This window comes from Triticum dicoccoides, chromosome 2B (genome assembly GCF_002162155.2).
Source record: "Triticum dicoccoides isolate Atlit2015 ecotype Zavitan chromosome 2B, WEW_v2.0, whole genome shotgun sequence".
Taxonomy (NCBI): domain Eukaryota; kingdom Viridiplantae; phylum Streptophyta; class Magnoliopsida; order Poales; family Poaceae; genus Triticum; species Triticum dicoccoides.
Genome location: NC_041383.1, coordinates 761,506,567 through 761,512,134, shown reverse-complemented (window position 1 = coordinate 761,512,134; position 5,568 = coordinate 761,506,567). Strand labels below are relative to the sequence as shown.

The window sequence follows — 5,568 nt, the reverse complement described above, 5'->3', positions numbered from 1 at the left end:
CAATTTCAAGCATAAATACCGGCTTTCCTCACATTTCCACACTAGTGCTTCAGAAATTGGCTACCCAAGGGCTTGTTGACGGGCGGCACAACATGGCATGTTGCAAGTGAAGCGTCTCCCCTACCCATAATGCACCACACGTGCCAAGTGTATGCTTCTAGAGGCAGTAAAGAAGACTACTAGGGAACTTCTGCTCAGACCACGCGCCCATCATGTTTCTCGGCATGTCTCAGGTTCACAGAGGCTCACGTTCCAGGGGAGACTATAGGAAAAGAACATGAAAAGGCTACCTAGCCCAATGCAAGTTGGTTCGGTGCCTAGCCACATGACAACCCTAGGATACGCCACCAAAAAGCTCCAAATAAAATGCCAGAGGGTTTTCTTAGTCCACAGAGGTGAACATGTGCCTTCCAAGTTCTCAAGGTGGGTCTTCGAGAAGTCATGCATGGAAGAAGAATCCTCAAGAAGTGCAAGCAGAATTCTCAAAAAAATAAAATGTTCAAGCAAGTTCATGAAGTCCGTGGCCGATCAATCAATCTGCAAAAAAAGCCAGAATCTCCAAGAAGCAATCAAAAGAAAGTCACAAGAGTCCAAGAAGCAGTCAAGTTGTCCCAAGCAGTAAGAGACACACTGAAAAGAAGGCGGAAGGTAGATGTTCACCACCCCTCAATAAGGCATGAAGAAAAATCGCCAAACATTCTCCCAAAACCATCACCCTAATCAACCTCACATAAGTCTCTGGGTTCTTGACGAATCGCGCAGGGGGCATGATCGAGCTGCGAGGTTTCTCGATACTATGATGGGATAGGGTAACACTTTCTACAACCTTTCACAAGCATCTTTGAAGCACGACGTCTTCATACACATAACCAAAGCTTATTCAATTTTTGACTAGCAACCGTCATGGTCCTTTCGGCGGTCCTTGAGGACAAGCCCTTTGGTAGCCTTTTTTTGATGACACCTTTATAGCTGGTGATTATTAGGAGGGCCAACATATGCATCTTCATACAATCTGAAAAGTACTTCATTTTCTTACGCATCTCATAATATAAATATGCTTGCATCCCATCTTTTGTTCATCATTAGTGCAGCCATCATCAGTTAATGCCGCACATGTTGAGCCTGCGCCAACAACATGGCTACTTGGACAACAACAAGATTGTGTTCATGATACCTCCGATGACATCCCGGCGTTCAATCATCTCCTCCAACATAAGTTGGACACTGTGGGTAGCAAACCCGTGTGTCTATGACACCGTCGATGACATCCCGACGGTCCACCATCTCCTTCGACATATGTCGGGCACTGGGGGCAACAAACCCTGTGTGCCCATGATGTTGCCGACGACATCTCGACATTCCTTCATCTACTCCAACATACATCAGGCTGTGGGGGAAGCAAACCCAATGTGCCCACGACATCGCCGACGACATCCCGACGTTCAGTCATCTACTTTGACGTACGTGGGACACTAGGGGTAGCGAACCCGTGTGTCCACGACATCGCCAATGACACCTTGGCGACGAGCCATCCACAACAACAACATCCTCCATCAACATTGGGTGTAAGTGCACCAGTTCATCCACGATGTCACCGACGACATCCTAGCTTCACCAACAAACTTCATCGGGCACCGGGGGCAGTGAACCCGTGTGTCCGTGACATTGGTGACAACATCTTGGCGTTGAATCATCTACACCAACAAACTTCACAAACACTGGGGGCAGAAACACCAGTGGGTCCATTACGTCGCTGATGATATTCCGGCACACTATTGGTCTACATCAACATATGTCCGTGCACCTACAACACCGCCGCTGCACTCCAGCACCCTTATATTCAACAACACCGCCGCGAGCCGATGTCTATTCCGGCACTCTCTCTTATGGTCACGCCGATGGCATTCCGGGGAAGATGTTTTTTACCTTGACCACAACATCTTGGTGTTACCTCCATGATTACGAGGTGACCTACCAATGGATTTCTAGTATCTCATCTACGTCAACTTTATGGGAGGAGTGCAACGCGCCGGTGCGGCCAGCGTGAATATGTGAAACCCTTCAATTTAGTCGGCTGGCACCATGGCGGCAGACGGTCGCGACTAGATCGATAAAATTTCTTCAGGGCACGGCATGGTATTCCACTGTCGAATGAAGACGAAATGAGTTTGTCCTGTTGGCTGGCACCACAGTATTACATGGTCGCAATAGGCTTCCTCATCAAATACATGTGTGGATGAATTAGCTTGTACTATTATTCTCCACACACAATTTCACATGATCTCTTCTCCAAGCCAGGGGCTCAACCTCCTCGACTAATGGTTGGTTTAACTCCTATGCGTGGTAAACGATGAGGATTGTTGGAAGCGCCAATACATGCGGCCGCGCTAGGAGACCCATCGCCATTGTGGCCGCCAAGATCGCGCCGCACGCTACAAGGCTGTGAAGTGAAGAACCTTGGATGGATGTGTACAGTGGCGGCCCACCCTGGCCACCCTGTACGTCCGTCACTGGATGTGTACATGGCCATTGTAAGCATGTGCTCCTCAGTTTTTATTTTTATTTTTCTCACATATACAAGCTGAGGAAGGGTTGGAACGTGCACGTACGCATAAGCATGCCAGTTCTAACTTCATTGTTCATGGTAGCGAACTCAAGATAATGCGGCCGACATGATCGGCGCCAAGTGCTATAAGTACGTGTCGTGGGGCTCATGCCTACGCAGCCACAACAAACTCTGATGCTATCTCGCTGCCGGAGTTATTGGTCGTCTCGTGCACCATGATCGTCCCAACTGTCGCAAAGCCAGCGCACTCGCTCAAGCGGGGCGACGCGGCATCAATGTTCTCCTTCCTCGTGCTAACGAAGAGATACATGTACGTGTGTCTTTGAGCAGTGAGCCAGGATTAGCTGGAGATGTGCATACGCGTGTATCCCGATGGTTATCTACCTTGTAGCTACTCCTACACTCCTCATTTTCTTTTGCCCTGATGATGGCATGGGTAGGAAGAAACATTGAGGCCTTGTTCGGTTAGGCAGGGTTTGGAGAGGTTTGAAAGGGATTGGAGGGGATTAAATCCCTTGCAAGTCAAAATCCTTGTCAAACCTCTCCAATCCCCTCTAATCCCTGTGGCGAGGGGATTAAACGAACAGGGCCTGAGGAAGATTGATCATTGTCGATTGCATGCTACTGCATATTACCCGTCATTCCTTCTCTTGATCTCCCTGTGAGAGCTAGTTAGGTGACACTCCGTTATGATGCACACTTGTAGTGTCTTTTACCTCGTTGCTACGAAAGCAAGTAAAAAATGCTCAGAAGAGACGCTGGTGGCCAAATGAATTGTTGAGCTGATTTTCTCGCAAACAACAACTCCGTGCCATGAGAACTCTCGGATGAGCTGATGCGGGGCATTGTCTTAATCTGTCAAGCCCAACATACAAAGTGTTAAATGATAGCTTGTAGAAATTGTATAGGCTAGTATTTTGTGACATGTTGTCACGTATTGTACATGCACTTGTAATCCTGTTCGCGGCAGGTTGTTAGCTAGGATAGATTTATCTTTGCATTGCTTGGAGTAGAGGCCAAGCCTAGTAACAACCTGCGCACCTCATCCTGTAATCCAACATGTCTATATAACACGTACGCGTCCCTACCGAACATCATACGCTTCCACAATTCTCTCTCTTTCATGGTAATCAGAGCAATCCTCGAGCTCATCCATGGCGACGACGTCTTCAAGTTCCTTCCTCTCCTCGCCGTTCGTTCATGCTGCCACAGAGAAGCTTACCAAGGGCAATCAAGCCCTGTGGCGAGCGACCGTGCTCTCCGCCATCCGGGGAGCCCAGATGGCGAGGTACCTCGACGTTGAGCAGCAGCTGCCACCCACGAAGATCGATGTGACTTCCTCTGACGGCAAGACCACGTCGAAGGCGCCGAACCCTGACTTCCAAACCTGGTATGCGCAAGACAAACAAGTCTTCTCCTATCTCCTGACGACTCTTCCTCGTGAGATAGCCATCCAGGTTGCATCTTGTCACACCTCGGCGGAGCTCTGGAACACGGTCGAGGGGATGCTTGCATCTCGCACTCGATCGCAGACCACAAACGTGTGTATCGCCCTCGCCAACCTGCAGAAGGGCAACCTCTCCATCACCGACTACGTCGGGAAAGTTAGAACCCTCACCGATGAGCTGATCGCCGCGGGAAAGAGGGTGGATGAGGAAGACATTATCTCTCACATCCTCGCCGGACTCGATGAAGATTTCGATCCGGTCGTTTCTGCTATGTGCTCCAGAGTGGAGCCGGTTACTGCAGCTAAGCTTTTCTCGCAACTGCTCAGCTTCGAGACGAGGCTGAATCTCCGTGGCGGTGGGTCGCAGTCCTCCGCCAATAGTGCCACTCGAGGCCACAAGCAAGGCGGCGGAGGTGGTGACCGCGGCGGGCGCAGACAAGCTGGCAATGGTGGTGACCGCGGCGGCCGTGGCTACTCCAAGCCAGGAGGCCTCGGCAATGGTGGTCACGGCGGCAATGGAGGCGGCAGCGGGGGAAACTACAACAACCATGCCTCTGCTCCTCGGGTACAATGTCAGATCTGCGGAAATATGGGACACCCGGCATGGAAGTGCTGGAAACGGTATGATGAGTCCTACCAAGGCGTGGAGGAGAAATCAGCCAACCTTGCAGCCCCGCAGTATGGCGTAGACACCAACTGGTACCTTGACAGTGGTGCTACTGATCATATCACGGGCGACTTGGAGAAGCTGACCGTGCGTGATCGCTACAACGGCAATGAACAGATACATACAGCAAGCGGATCAGGTATGGATATTAAGCATATTGGTCGTTCAACAATTCATACCCTAGATCGTGATCTCTACTTAAACAATATTCTTCATGTACCCGAAGCCAATAAAAGTCTCATATCTGCTAGTCATCTTGCCATTGACAATAACTCCTTTGTTGAAATTCATCCTTACTCTTTTTCTGTTAAGGATCGGGGAACGAGGAAGGTACTACTTCAAGGCAAGGGTAGGAGAGGCCTCTACCCGATTAGGCACACGAGCATCAACGTCAAGAAGCAAGTGCTAAGTGCTACCAAGCTATCCCCGGATAGGTGGCACCGACGTCTAGGGCATCCTTCTCCTGTTATTGTTAGCAAAATCATTAGTCAAAATAATCTGCCGTGTGCCGGTTATTCCAATAAAGAGTATGTATGTGACGCCTGTCAGAAAGGCAAAACTCACCAACTTCCTTATCCAAATTCAATAAGTGAATCAAAATTCCCCTTAGAGCTTGTGTTCTCTCATGTTTGGGGTCCTGCTGTGGAAACAGTAGGAAGAAAGCAATATTATATGAGTTTCATAGATGATTTCAGTAAATTTACTTGGATTTATCTTATCAAACACAAGTCCGAGGTGTTTCAAAAGTTTCATGATTTTCAGAAACTTGTAGAGCGACAGTTTGATCGCAAAATTCTTGCTCTCCAAACAGATTGGGGAGGGGAGTACGTTAAACTCAACGCCTTCTTCATCAAAATAGGTATTTCTCACAATGTCTCCTGCCCTCAC

The 5,568-nt window shown here is 49.0% G+C and overlaps 1 pseudogene; it reads left to right on the top strand.

Annotated features, from left to right (window-relative positions):
• The first annotated feature begins 4,209 nt into the window (after positions 1-4,209).
• On the top strand, positions 4,210-4,348 carry LOC119266282 (annotated as a pseudogene).
• The last annotated feature ends 1,220 nt before the right edge of the window (positions 4,349-5,568 follow it).